This window comes from Lepidochelys kempii, chromosome 12 (genome assembly GCF_965140265.1).
Source record: "Lepidochelys kempii isolate rLepKem1 chromosome 12, rLepKem1.hap2, whole genome shotgun sequence".
NCBI classification, from domain to species: Eukaryota; Metazoa; Chordata; order Testudines; family Cheloniidae; genus Lepidochelys; species Lepidochelys kempii.
The window spans coordinates 7,423,892-7,439,648 of NC_133267.1; positions in this window are offsets into that span (position 1 = coordinate 7,423,892).

The following is a 15,757-nucleotide window of genomic DNA, read 5'->3' on the forward strand; positions in this document are numbered from 1 at the left end:
GTGCAGAGGACTTGTCAAGGTTCCTTCCTTCCTTCTGAACTCTAGGGTACAGATGTGGGGACCTGCATGAAAACCTCCTAAGCTTATTTTTACCAGCTTAGGTTAAAACTTCCCCAAGATACAAACTATTTTACCTTTTGCCCTTGGACTTTATTGCTGCCACCACCAAACGTCTAACAGATATACAACCGGGAAAGAGCCTGTTTGGAAACGTCTTTCCCCCAAAAATCCTCTCAAACCCTATACCCCCTTTCCTGGGGAAGGTTTGATAAAAATCCTCACCAATCTGCATAGGTGAACACAGAACCAAACCCTTGGATCTTAAGAACAATGAAAAAACAATCAGATTCTTAAAAGAAAAGAAAAAGTAAAAGAATCACCTCTGTAAAATCAGGATGGTAAATACCTTACAGGGTAATTAGATTCAAAACATAGAGAATCCCTCTAGGCAAAACCTTAAGTTATAAAAAGACACAAAAACAGGAATCTACATTCCATTCAGCACAGCTTATTTTATCAGCCATTTAAAGAAAACAGAATCTCACGCATCTCTAGCTAGATTACTTACTAAGTTCTAAGACTCCATTCCTGTTCTGTTCCCAGCAAAAGCATCACACAGACAGAGAGAGAGACTTTGTTTCTCCCTCCCCCCAGCTTTTGAAAGTATTTTAACCCTTTACAGGTGAAAGTGTTTTTCCTCTGGCCAGGAGGGATTTTAAAGGTGTTTACCCTTCCCCTTTATATTTATGACAGGACTGGGCTAGATGACCTCTCAAGGTCCCTTCCAGTCCTATGATTGCACAGATGCTCCTCAGTGACTGGATTGTGAAGTGTGAACAGAGATTGTCCCCTGGTTGTGAAGTGCACTGTGCTGGCAGGTTTCACGACATCACACGATCAGTCAAAGTAGCACTTGGCAGCCATTCTGCAATAGCAAGGCAGCAGATCACAAGGAAGCAGATTCACACATGTTCTTGCATGTTGCTCATGCAAAGCAAGCCCTTAGTGTAAACAGGGTGCTCACATGGACTTTGGACTCAGCTGCTGCATCAAGGTGCCCAAGACACTGCTCTATCTGTGGGGTAGATCAATGCTATTTCAAACCAGGTGTTGGCCAAAAGAAGAGAGTCAGTCCCATGCACAGAGGGGCTATGGAGCTGGGAACAGACAGTTGTCTTATGCTGCCAAACATTCATGCTCTCGGTGGGTGTGACTCTACTTCCGCTTGCAGTGGCATGGGGGAAAAGAGATGGCTGAAGACAGCAGCTGAGCACCAGAGCAGTGGGTGGAAGAGTTTAAAACACTGCTCCCCCCGAGCAGCAGGAGTGGGGGGCGGGAAGGAGAGCTCCGGAATGCCTCTCACACCCCACCGCAATGCCCAATCCCAAGGCTCTGTGTCTAGGGCATGCACTGAGACTGCTTGTTCTCAACTCCCCACCCCGGGCTTGGGTGTGAGGCTGTGGCCTGCATTAATGCGGTCTGTTGCATTCCCCACCTTGACCTCACTACCTGTGACGTTCACAAAGCAAGCCCATTCTCAGCTCCCTCACAGTCACTGGGCTATTCGCCTGTAATATGGACCGGGCATCCCTTGTCTCAGCAGCGTGGCACAGGTCCACAAAGGGATGACAATACTCAGCGGCGCCATCCCTAACTTTCAGCTGCCTCGAGACATCTAAACACCCCACTGGGGGTTCCCCAAGCCTGCATCAGGCACTGAGGCTCCTTTGTCAAGGCACAGGGAGAGAGAGGCACCAGAGAATGGGATCCACGAGAGCCAGCAGGGAACCACCTGTGCCAACCACTGGGAGATGCCAACAAGAGGGGTTGTGCTAAGCCCTGCCCCTTTCACGGATTTCGGTGCCTGTCTCGGATTGTGATCCACAGCCAGGAACCCCGAAATCGTTTATTGTGCAATTGTCAGGTACCTGCCTAATGTCTGCAGAACAGCCTAGGGGAGAGGGGGAAGGAGGCAGAGGCCTCTGTCCTGTGTTACGTTTACCCAGTGGTTGGGGTACCCACTCACTGTGCTTCACCCCCCACACACACCCTGATGAGAAGGGATTTGAATAGGGCTCTCCCGATGCCCAGGTGAGTGCCCTACTCCTTGGGCATGGGCATCCCTCAGCTGTGCCTCCTGAAGCTGTTCCACCTGAATTAAATATTATTTGGGCCTTGTTCAAATCTCCCCCCTGCCTGTTAGGAAGCGGTGTGAACAGGGATTTCTTCTCTCCCAGGTGGCTGTCCTCCGAGATGGGACATCCCCTCTTGCTCTCCGGAGGCCGTTGCCTTCTTGAGATAGAGGGGGGATTTGGAGAGGAATCACCCACCTCTGACCCTCCCTGGGAGCAGGGAGACTCCTGTTCAAGCCCCTTTACAAAGGAGGGGTTTGAACTGGGGTATCCCACCACCTGGGTGAGCATCTGAACCAGTGGGGACACAATACCGATTCATGTTTTCTTTGGCCCCGATCCATATTTAATTAAAAGTGCAATAGCCCCTCACAGAACAGCCCATTGTTGAGTGGCATGGGCACTCACCTTAGGGCAGAGACAGCTCCAGCTTCTTCCCGGTGTCGGGGCTGAAGTGGGCAGACACAAAATTGAGGGTGGGGGCTGCGCTAGCCATCTTGTGGGTACACATACGGAGTTATTTTTTTAACAATACGCACTTAAACGTGTGTTTTATCTCTGTTATCCTCAAAAGGACAATGAAAATATATACAGACAGATCGGTTTTAAACTCCGTCTCTTGCAGGTCACTGGGGCAACATTTATTCACAGAAAATCAATAGGGAAAAAAGCTAAGCCAATTCATACATACATACCAAAAAGCAAATGCAAACTTCTGGGCAAAAATTACTAGTTAAATAATATCAATAGCTAATTACTTTAAATCAGAGACTGTACAGTATTATATTTTTAAATTAGTCATTTTCACATGCAAAGAAAACAAAACAACACACAGACTATTTAACGCAAAATAAACAACTGACCAAAACTAAGTACACGGTTTTTCCCCAGACAATCAGGCCCATGTTTCTACTCCAGTCAAATCAAAACCCAATCAGTATTTCTCAAACTTAACAAAACACTGCTATTTTGAGTACATAGTTGCATTATCAGCTGTATTTAGAAGCTTTCTGCCAGTTTTGGTCAACATTAAATTGTGCTTCTATGAGTCATGTCCCTTTGGGGAAGTTTATTTGTTTTTCCAGCTTGGATGCCAGATAACATTTAAACATTACTTGATATGAAAAAAACTGCACCAATTCCAGCAGCTACATCCATCCAGTTATGCAATGAAATTTTTCTAGCTTGCGGGTTACCCTAACTCAGTGGTTCCCAAACTTTAACAACCTGTGAACCCCTTTCACTAAAATGTCAAGTCTCACGAACCCCCTCCTAAAAATGAAGGAATATTTCCAGGATTTTCTCCTTTACCTGAACATAAAATAAAAGCAGTGATCTTGGAAATATAAAATTTGTTTTTATGACATGCTTATTACACACTATTTATTATTATTATTTATCATTACAGTATTTTTATTACATTATGAAACCGGCAACACTCTTCCAAGATCTCACTTTCGTAGCTTGTATCACTTTGAATAAGCCTGTTATAAGACAAGGCTCCTATGTTTCCTCAAGGAATATCAGATGTGAAACAGCATGAAGGTATTTAAGAAGCCAACTCAAAAAGATCCTCCTGCACAAGCATTCAGGTCTTGAGCAGTCCAAGCAAACAATGCATGTTACAACAAAGCTTAAACTTGTTCTTCATAATAATTTTGAAAACAACACTAGCTGCCTATTTAATTTTAAAAACAGCAAAAAAAAACCACCTCCCTTTCCATTTCTTATACGGAGTCTTGAAGTTTAAATCTCCTCAGTGTGATAGATATGCTTGCTTTGATCTGCTTAGCTCTTGGAAGTCCAGAGGCTCTGGGCTGCTGGCCCGTGCTGCCTGGGGTCCCGAGGGACAGCTCTGTCCACCATTAGAGAATTTTTTCCCCCCGAGAACCTCCTGTAACATTTCACGAACCCCAGCCCTGGAGCACCCATGGAGATGGTGCCTATGGATTTGACATTATGCCTTTCATGGGATCAAAGCGGTCTATCTCACCCCTTTGCAGCCTGCCGGTTCCAAAGTGCTTGATTTCTTGTGTTCCATTCTTTCTTATCATGCACAAAGTTGCCTCAGTTTCAGGTGAGGCCCCAGTAGACACTGCAATGTTCATAAACAGCTGGCTGTTCTCTGGCCTTGTTCCAGTTGCCGTGCTAAAAGGATTCGTCATTCCTTCAGTCACCATTTTTATAATTCCAGTTTCATCTGCAGCCATGCACTTTGTGGTAGCTGCTTTCCGGAGCTTTGTGGCTGACGGCCACACATCTGTTTTGTTATCCATACACCAGCAAAGGTCTGGCAGTCTGGTGGACTGCTCCCTGACTATCAGCCAAGGCAGGGCTCGGCAACCTTGGAGAAGTGGTGTGCCAAGTCTTCATTAATTTAAGGTTTCGCATGCCAGTAATAAATTTTACATTTACAGGGGCTCCCTGACGGAACCTCAGACAGGCAGCAGGCTGAGCGGGCTGGTGGCCAGGACCCCAGCTGGCAGGGGGCTGAGCGGCTGGAACCCCAGACCAGCAGTGAGGTGAGCGGGGCCGGCGGCTGGTATCCCAGGCTGGCAGCAGGCTGAGCAGGGCCAATGGCCAGGACCCTGGCTGGCAAGGGCCAGTGGCCGGAACTCCAGACCATCAGCGGGCTGAGCGGGGCTGGCGGACAGAACCCTAGACCAGCGGCGGGCTGAGTGGGGCTGGCGGCCGGGACCCCAGCTGGCAGCAGGGTGTCAGTAAAAATCAGCTCGCTTGCTGCCTTTGGTATGCGTGCCGCAGGTTGCTGATCCCTGAGCTAGGGCATGATATATAGCTGGCTTCTCCTCCTCCAGAGGTCTGGCTTCTGCTACATTTACACATCTACATTTACTCCATCCAGCATAATTCACATGACCACACTGGAAGTCAAGTGGAGTCATCTCTGCAAATGTCTCAAGCTCCATGGACTTACCTCTTTTTGCTATGTCATCCACCAGGAGTTGGGAGAAGTCAGTGACAGAGTTTTCCCAGAACAGAAATGTATCTGAACAGGTTTTTCCTTGGGTAACGAAGGCATCCAGGAGCTGGTGGCGTGACTGCCATTCAGTGCATTCTGTGCTTCCAGTCTGTTTTCTCTGTTTGCCTTTTCCGCATCTTCACATGCTTCAATGCATGGTCAAGCTTTCTCCAAGATGCTTCTCGTCACATCTGGGAGAACATCCTTGTTCATGGAATTGCCAAGTGCCATCCACTTCAAGTGATTCATTGCCTCATTCATCAGTTTGTGGATTCTAACACCACAGATACATGCTTTTCCTCTTAGAGCACGGCTGATGACAGAAGCACCATAGATGTTGGCTTCCACACAGATGTCTTCCAACCCACTTTCCTGCATCACACTGCCTCTATCACCCATGGCATTTGCTGCACAATACATGCCTCCCATCTCAAGGTGGTCATTGTTAAATTCATTTTGATTCCTCCATTTCATCAACTGTGCTTTTCAGTAAATTGCTTCATCATACACAACATCGGACCAGTCTTGGCCCAGAAAGTGGAACATATCCTGAAAATATTTCACCCTGGTCTACACAGTATTAACATCAGTTGTCAGTGAGGGAATCTCTGGAGAGTAGCCAATATTAATAAAATGTCAAAGAGCAGACGGAAAAACTTTTCTCATATCAGTCCTTTCTACAGATAATGACCAATATCTGGATGGATTACATAGTACAAACAAGTTCATACTGTCGTGTGACTGCAGACTTTTGCTTTAACCGAAGACAAAAAGGTAAACGAAAATGCATAAAATATATCACCTGGGGCTAAATATTTCCCCAAACACTACTCTTTTGAGTACATAGTTGCATTATCAATAGTATTTAGAAGCTTTTTGCCAGTTTTGGTCCAAATTAAATTATGTGTTTAGGAGTTATGGTCATTTTTGTAATTGTTATGATTTTTTTCAGATTGGATGCCTGATGTTTAAACACTACGTGATACAGAAAAAGGGCTTCCAGCATCTCCATCCACCAGATATGTGCCTAACATGTGAGATCAATGACATTTTTCTAGCTGATCGGTTTCCCCTTAGTGCCCAGAATGGGTTGGGGCTGGTACTCTATTCTAGAGATGAGCCCAGGGCAGATTCAACCTTCTCCTATATATTCAGGAGTGTTCAGAACAAGGGATTTGGTTCGGACCATTATAGATACATACAGAAGCAAGCTACAATGATCAGATCTAGGACTGAGCCTCTCTGGAGTTGAGGGATGTTTGGATCTGAGTATTGAGTTTGAGGGGGTCAGTCCTCATTTCAGTTTTGGTTTGGGCCCACGCTGAATTCCCCCGAGGCTAGCTGCGAGGCTGTCAAGCTGTTTGCCGTGACTCGAGCATGAGAAGCAACCTCAGAGCACACTGTTAGGAAGCAGGGCACCTACCCCAAATGGCTGTGAGATCTATGCTTAGATTTCACCCACCAATTAGCAAGTGTAAGTTCTTCCGGCACCATAACAGCCATAACATGGAGTCACAGTCAGTCTCCTTGGGTGCTCCAATCTGTCTCTCCACCCAGTGAGCCTGCCTTTGTGATAGATGGTTGGTTAAACCAAGAATCACAGCAATATTCAGCTTACTCCCAGTCCCAAAGGACCAGCCACCTACGCCAGGTCAATTGCACATCAAATGTCACACCAAAGAGAATGCTTGTAGCCAAACCTACAGTAAACTGTGTACAGATTTATTAAATACTATGTAAAGGAAACAAGAGAGCTGAAGGAAGTAAACATACACACACAAATGAGTTCTGATCTTCAGTTTCAAAAGGTAATAGAAGCTTAATAAGCAAGTTCTGTATGTCCTTTAGGGCTACCCCAGGCTAAATAGCTGAGGACTCTTGCTTCTGCCTAGAAAACCTTGTCTGCTCTCCCCTCCCCTCCCCCCTGAGTCCAAGCACCATAGAGAGACAGTTTCTTCTTGTTAGGGGTTTTTTAATCCCCACCCCATCCCCAGAGCTGCAAATTCAGCTGACAGGAGGAATCCACTTGCACGACTCATCTTCATGAGGGAGAGGGGGGAACAGCAGAACAACGGTCTTTTGTCCTCTTTTATGTCCCACAAATAGCCCGTCTGGTGTTGAAAGACATTTCCTGTGGGGCAGGGACCTAACACCTTCGGCTGGAGACCAGCACTTCACACTAGTCAGTGTCTCTCTCCTGTCTGGTGATTTACATGGTCACAGGGGCTCACAGTACAAATGCTCAAATCCCTTCAACAGAGTCTAAACCCTAAATACGTTCTTCTAACTCTAATACCCATTTTAAAGATACTAGCACACAGGGGAACTGGACTGGTTCCAGCTGAGCGTTGGTCAATGTTCCGTTAAGTCATGAGGACCTTGGCACGAACTGGCACCTGGTCTGCCAGCGTCACAAGGGGCATTCGGCTCCCGTTAGTAGCACTGGGGGGATGTGAGCAGCTTAGTTGGCTGGAAAGGAAGGAAGACAGGGTGTGGACATGAGAATGGGTTCCATGCTCTGCGGAAATAAGGGGGTGGCCATGGAGAGTCACTGAGTCTGGTTATCCCCCCGCTTTTATGAGAGGAAAGTCCCAGTTGCACTCATGCTTTCAAACTCTGTCTTTTTTTTAGAAGGCGTTGTTCCTTGTTAAGCATTGTTCCTTGAAAATTGCAGCCAGACCCTCATCTCTCATGAACTGACATAGTTCAGGTAAAATAATTGGATATGTACACCAGCTGAGAAGCGTGTTTGAATTGCTCACATGGGGACACCCAGGAGGACTGTGAGAGATTCCCGCCGACAAAAATCTTCGGGAAATTCCCACAAACCGGGTAGGGGATTTTAGGGATGTCTGAGGCTGAGCGTGTTTGGGGTCCATTCCTCAGTAGCAGAGATCTGGGCAAAGCTTTGGCCAATACTGTAGATGACTGGTCTGTAATTCTCTGGGTTGACCTTATTTCCCTTTTTATAGATGGGCACTATATTTGCTCTCTTCCCATCCTCTGGAATCTCTCGGGTCTTCCATGACTTTTCAAAGATAATCGCTAATGGTTCATATAGCTCCTCAGTCAGCTCCTTGAGTATTTTAGGATGCATTTCATCAGGCCCTGGTGTTAGATTTATTAGATTAGATTAACAATGTTAGATCTATTGTTTGCATTTGCTATCATCTCCAAGCATTGCTTTGGTAATGGTGTTAACGCAGTGGGATTTCAAACTTCTTACAGTGGGGCATTCCCTCTCACCTCTTTCTCACCAGATCTGGTTGCTTCTTCATTTGCATAATTGCCACCAGCAAGAGAAGTGTATTGACATTTTAGTCCAAGGATAATGTTCAGCAGCTGATCGGACAGTTCCCCACTTGGCAGTATCAGTGCACGCTATCGGTAGAAGCATCATGAGGTCAATAATAGTTGATGGTGGCTGGTGCTACCTCATGAATAGGCCTCCTCTTTAAATCTGGCTGGTAGAATAAGTTAACCATGTGCTGACTTCCCCTCTCAGCCTTGCTATTGGGAGCATACACATATTACTACACCCAAGGAACTGATCAGCAACAGCCAAAAGTGGGCTTGGGTTTGCAAAAATCCCCATCATGGATTTTATAAAACCAGATCCAGGACGGATTTGGATCCAGGTCCCATTTTATCTGAACCCCCAAAGTGTGTGAGGATGGTGGCATATCAGGTAAGACGTTCCGGTCCTGGGCCCTCTTACCAAATGACCCATTCCCTAACAGCTTGACTATGACACCGGATGGTCACAGAATGGAAGGCAAAGGGAAAGGGTTTTGCTTACTTATATTTTCGGCTGGAACTTATATATAAACACTGAGCTTCAGTGGTTTGCAAAGAAATGGACCCCCAATGCTCTTTCCATGTGCTGGGAAAGTCTGATGTGCTGATAGTACGTCCACTGAAATGTACATCACTCCAGGAGCATTTCTATTAACCATGTCACTTCTGAAGAAGGGAGCCAGTCTGTCCAGAGGAGATCTCTGAATGAGCATGGCCACCCTTCACAGAGCACTGAGTGACTCCTCTGATTAGGAACAAAGGCTGTGTGTGTGTGTGTGTGTGTGGGGAGGAACTAATGAAGTAGTAAATGGAAGAACCTAACAAAGCTGCCTTTCTAAGGAATACAGCCATTCCAACAGCTAACGGGAAAATCTTGCCCTGCGCCCTCCATATCCCCAGAGGACCTGGAATGCTGTGAAACTGACAAGGTGAGAGAGAAAGCCATGCTCTGCCTTTCATCCCTTCCAGAGAGTGAAAATGGGTTCAGGGGGACCCCTGAGTGACCATCTTTGCTGGATGGAAATAAGGGGGAAAACCACAAGGAAAATAAGGAGCAATGTCTCATTTTAAGGGACATTTTGGGGAGATCCCATTTCCTTTAGCATATCAGGCATTTTTCTCTCACCTGTACATTTCTACTGCCCTCAAGGATACAGTGCAATTATCATCAACTTAATTGTACTGCTTAAAATGGTACTTATGATCACTTTTAATATATTTCACGACACATTAAAATAAGGGACAGACGGTCACCCTAAAGGACAAAACTGGATCCCCTGCATGGTATGCATTACTATCTTCATCCGCGGTAACAATAGCCTTAGAAGGCAACGGATCTAGTGGACGGCGCATGGGATTACAAACAAAATGATCCCAAGTTTGTATCCCAACTCAGCCACAGTGACTTGCTGCACAGCTCAAGCAATGTCCATAGGCCTCTGCTTCTCCACCCGTTAAAAAGGTGACAGTGTTGACTGACCTCACTGGTGTTGGGAGAATTAACTAGCTCACGATTGCACACCAGCTTGACCAAGAGCTCCATGTTACTGCATGACTGTAACACAACCATGCCACATGCTGAATCAGCTTCCACCACAGCCTTCAGGGGGCAGCACTGAGTATTTCTGGCCCAAATGTTGTTCTGCAAAAATTAACTTTACAAAGTAATATTCCTAGGAACATTTCCCTGATGTTTTTTGGGAAAAAAAATTCAAGGGATGCAAGTAAATTTGTGGATTTAATACTGCCCCCCCCCGCTGCCCCCCCCCAGTGTTTGATTTGCAAATACTGCAGAGCCCACAACCTGCATGGGAACCAGGAAGTGAATCTGAGCAGAAAGAGAAAGTGAAACTGAGTGTAACAATAGGTTAGAAAGTGAAATAGGTAAACAAACTGCATCAATAGGAGGAAAGTTCCACTTAGGGTTTTCATTTCCTCCTCAGTTTCAATCATCTACAGTTTATCAGTAGGGCCATTTTTCCGCCCTTACCAAACATGAGACTTTCTATTTCTAAGGTCTCTTAAAAACAACACACGCCACATTGCATGCAAGCTCTGGAGTGACAATGAGGTGCCAGATAACAAAGTGCAAGGAGCAGACAGATGAAGAAACTTCCTTCCCAGGGCCACCCTTTAATTATGCTGAACAAGAATAATAGGAAGCAATTCCCTTCCCGAATCCAAATGTCTCACTTTCAAAGGGGATGAGGGCACTGAAAAGAGCAGGAGCAGTCACGGACTCAAATCACGTCTAAATCACCCCTGGCAGCGAGGAGTCTAATTATTAACAAGCTGAGTTTCCAAACTATTTGAACCGTCTACCACTGTCATCTCACATCAGTTTGCACACTACCACTCAACTTTTATACGAAGCACCATCAAATCTTTCAGCCTTATAACATCATCCCTGAGCCGCTCCTCGATCCCCTCCTGTCTCAATTTTGCATCACCAAAACATTTTATATCCTATCCACTTGGGCCTCACGGGGACCTTTAGAATAGACCCACTGGGGTTGAGACTGTACATCAGGTCAGGTGGCAGGGGTGGGAAGTAACAGAATCCCTTCTAAGGTGCATTGTGAATGTGCACTGGACTCTGGAGCGAGGTGACTCCTATTTCCATCCATGGCGTGCTTTGGAACAGATCCTATTGCACTCATTTCCTCTCTCAGGATACTGATGTCAGGCATTGCAAGGCTTGTTTTACCCCCATCGGCCCCCTCAAAGAGGAAAGCACAAGTTCTGGAACTTCCCAAGACGTCCAGTGTTTCCAAAGAGTATTTTGCATGACTAGTTAAGGGGACACCATCAGGTCAAAGTAGGTCCCAAATTCAGACTTGCCAAAAACAAGCATCTATAGCAGGCCAACCGCGGCTCGCATGAGGCTCTTTTACAGTTAAAGTGCAGCTCACGGAGCCCACCCTCCCCCACACTCTCCCTCCATTCTCCACCTACCAGAGTGGGGGAGGGAGCTTGGGGCTTCTGCCCTGCAGCAGGCTGATGGGGTTAGGGGCTTCTGCCCTGCAAGGAGGGAAGCGGCTCAGGGAACCCTGGGAGTGTCCTGCGGCTCTCAAACTTCTGAAGATTATTGTATGTGGCTTGGAGGGTCAGTAAGTTTGGCCACCCCTGATCTACAGAACTTAACAGCTATAGAAATGAGTGTAGGATTTAACCACCACCGCTGCCTGAATACTGGTGGAAGCTGGGGGATTTTTCCTTTGGTTCTACACATTTCTCTGAAATGCTGGCAACGCAGACGCCCCATTGTACCAGTGCCTGAAAAGCAGACAGGGAACGGGACTACCCCCAAAAGCGAAACTGATTCATTTTGTGGCATCATCCAAGCTACAAGTGACTAGTGCAAAATAAATTAGGTTGGAAAACTTTGCTGATGTCAAAGAGTGTTAACAACAAAGGAAGAACATTTCTCTTCTAAACCATCGGCTTTCAAACTGTGGAGAGACGCGCGTGTGTGCACCCCCCCCCCCCCCAATGGCTGCTGGGGACTCCTTGTGCACACTCCTGGCTGCTGCCCTGCCCTGGCCCAAACACACAGCTGGCCACAGTTCAACGTATTTTAAAGCCCTAGAGCCTATGTAAGCGAGAGGCTCAGGGGGAGAGGGCGAGAAGGCCTGGTCCACTCACGCCACACTGTGGGGATGGAGCCAGCCAGGTCCTGCCACCACCATGGACGTGAGCTGCCCACTCCCCTCAGAGAGTCACTTTCTGGCTGGATGGGCGAGGGGCAGCCCTCCTATGTGACTCCCATGGAGGAGGGGGCTATGATAGACTGTACCCGTGTCCACACCCGATCCGGTTGTAATAATCTTTGTACAGAGTATGCCTTGTAAGGTATCAGCTGAAAAGTCATCATTCAGCTGGTCCACTTTGTCCTGATAAAATATGTGTAGCAACATAGTATGAGAGGCAATAGGATTCCACTGTCAAGTGCTCTTAACACACACTCCAAACGGAGCTTGGCAAACACGTCTGGCTCAACCAAAGGAACGTGGGCTCCATGGACAGTGCGTGAACCGCCATCTGGGGGAGGCTAGCCCCAACCCTGCCCCTTCCGCCCGAGGCCCCAGCCCCCCCGCCAGAGCCCAGAGGCCACGCATCGCGCCCACCAGCCCCTGCCCCAGGCTAGCCCCACCCCCCAGAGTGCCGGGAGGGTGGGCTGCGTGGCCCCAGGCCCGGAGCACCGGGAGGGTGGGCGGCGCAGCCCCAGCCCGAGCCTTGGCCACCACACAGGGGGAACCATGGAGGAGGGCCTGGGGGAGGAGCATGGGCGGGGCCACACCTGGCTATTTGGGGAGGCACAGCCTCCCCCAGCCTATGATACCAGCCACCCATGGTGGGCTCTGCTTAATTTGCATGTAAGCAGCAAACAAGGTCATCAAGCAGGAAGGGAAACAAAAGGCCTACAAATGAGGAAGAGCAGCAGGAGACTCTCTGTCTCCTGAATCTCAGCTGGAAATGTTTTCCCAGGGGGGAAATGACGACACTATAAAAAGGGGGACACCCCCAGGAACTCCCTTCTCTCTGTCTGCCCATCAATTCATTGCACGAGAAGGGACAAAGGAAGCAGCCACTAAACGGAAGAAGGGGTCCTGAGCTAAGAAGTTTGGGAAGACTGTTCAGAGCATGTGGTGAGAAAAACTTTGCTTTGAATTTAAGAGTTTAAGTTTAAGTTAGGCACTAGTTGCATTTCATCTTTATCTTTCCTGTACCATTTCTGACTTTTATGCCTCATTACTTGTACTTACTTAATTGTAGTTAAAAAACTTGGTTTACTGTTTTATCTAATCCAGCGTGTTTAAATGGAAGTGTCTGGGAAACGCCATTTGGGTTACAAAATGCAGATATTATTTCCATGAAAGAAACACAGACGTTAGATGAATCTGTATTGTCCAGGAGAGGGCTGGGCAGCACAAGACACACATTTCTGGGGGGAAATCTAGGACTGGGAGTGTGTTGGGGTCACCCTGCAGTATATCCAATGCTGGTAAGAGAACAAGGTGTGGCTGGCTGGGACTCGCAGGCTGGATGCTGTTTGTGAATAGCCCAGAGTGGAGGCTACAACCTCAAAGCAGTGTAAAGGGCTCCCCAGGTTAGAGGGCAGCTACTCATAAGTCTGGGTTCTTCCCTGGGTATGTCACAGGGGCACAGCAAAAGCCATTTGGGAACCTCTGCTCTAAACATATAGCACCAGATTTGCAGGTGTAGTGGAGCTGCTTTCCCCACACTTCCAGCAGGATCTGGCCTTAGAACCAGCTGAGAGGTTTACCCCAGGGTACGGTGATCCCTTTGTAGCACAGAGCTGGCGTCATGTTCTTTGGCCACTGCCCCGCCCTGCTATCCTGGCTCTATGCCGCCTGGGGATCCCAGCACTAGCCAGGCAAGCCAGTGTAGACTAGTCATGCTGGGGCCAAGAAAGTGACCCCATATGCCTTGCTAGTGCTTCTGCTACTAAAGACGGGAGCAGGCTGTTATGACAGCTGTGGAGGGGAGTGGTACCCCAGAGGCAGAGCTGTGGACGACTAGGCCAGCTGCAGAGGGGAGCACATCCTGGTTAGGCGGCTGAGGGTAACACCTGCTGGAGCGGGGAGGGAACACATATCTCGGCTCTGATGATCTGAGCTTTACCTGCTCCAGACAAATTGGATTGACCCCCAATTCCAGTAATATGTCAATTCCTGTCCTGTAAGAAAAATAATCAGCTCTTAAAATGAATTCTGACCTCTGCCTGCCCCACCTGTGCTACCTAAATGGGTGAGCTGCCAGCTTGCCGCATTAGCATGGAGATAGGCGTGACAATGGATCTGTTCACCTGACAGCTAGGAAAACACAGCCCAGGGAGGGGAAATTCCAGCGAGGCTGTTACTCATCTCTCAGCCCTGAGAACCTGACAAGGGCGTGTCCTAAAATGTTTCAATCTTTGTCCTCTGAAATACTTTGAGCTGCTCCCACACGGGACACCCTCCTGATGAGGCTGAGATACTCAGAGAGGGCCTGGGGCACTTTGAAACCCTTTTTGTCTCAGGGTCCCCTTTCAAAGGCTGCGGCCACTTCTGCATTGTTACCTATCAAACTCTTTAAATCACTGGGAAGGGCAGGGGATGGGTGGGCTCCAGGTATGAACCTAGCCAAGAAGCTACTCAAGGATTGCCAATCAGCCTTCCTGCTCCCAACCTGAGCTCTATGGCCTGTTTCTTGCTGGCCACCGGAGCTCCACTGCAATTCCTTGTCTACCAGCAGTACAATCCTGGCCCCGCTCTCAGGAGAGGGGAACAAGCGCTACTCCTTGATACTTGCTGGCTGCTCTGTGTTGTGCCTCGCTGTTTTGTCTCTAGCCTGCAGAGCAGCATCCGTGCCCTCTCCACTACCGGTGGGCTGTGACAGGGAGTCGCGGGGCCAACCTGACTCATCACAATGGACCTTTTGCTTGAATGTTGAGCCGAAATACGATGGCTTCAGTTTTTGCAACAACAGAACTTCACTGAGCCCCATGTGCATTGTATGAGGCTCCAAGGGAAAACCGGACAATGGGCTCAGCTCAGCAATTACCAGGCTACATGGTCAAATGTATGCCAATCCCAGCTCCACCCTGCTCAGAATGAGTCCGAGGAGACTCCTTCGGAGGCTCGGAGTTCTCAGGGAATCTAAATGAGACTCAAGCACCTTCTGCTCAGGGGAGTTTATTTGGTTTCCTAAAGCTAATTAAGTATTATAGTGAGTGGCAACTGGCACAATACAGTTTATACTTCTGCTTGGTTCATCATTACAGCCTAAATGACTCCAGCATCTCTTCCTCCCTGTACATCACAATCTAAGGCACTTTCATAGCCACCCGCTCCCTAAAACTCAAACCTTGGGACCTGATCTAGTGCTCCTTGCTCCCCTCAACATCCTTGATGACTTCAGCAGGGTTACTTATGCGAGCAAGAGCTTCAGAATTGGATCCTTTACCTTTTTCACCCTATACGCTCTAGGTTAAATGTTCAAAAGCAGGGGCAAAAGATGCAGCCTCAAAACTGCAAAGTTATATATGCAGAGCATTTGTACGCACAAGCCTCTAGTAACCTAGCTAGACAACGCATTAGGTTTTCTTTGTTTTGGTTTGTGAAATTTGTTGTGCTGGAGGAAATGTGTATTCCCATTTTTGTGTCTTTTTGTAACTTAAGGTTTTGCCTAGAGGGATTCTCTATGTTTTGAATCTGACTGCCTGGAAGATTATCTTCCATTCTGCTCTTACAGAGTTGCTCTCTTTTTTTTTTTTTTTTGCTCTTCAAATAAAGTTCTGTTTTTTAAGAATCTGATTGGGTTTTTTGGGTCTTAAAAATCCAAG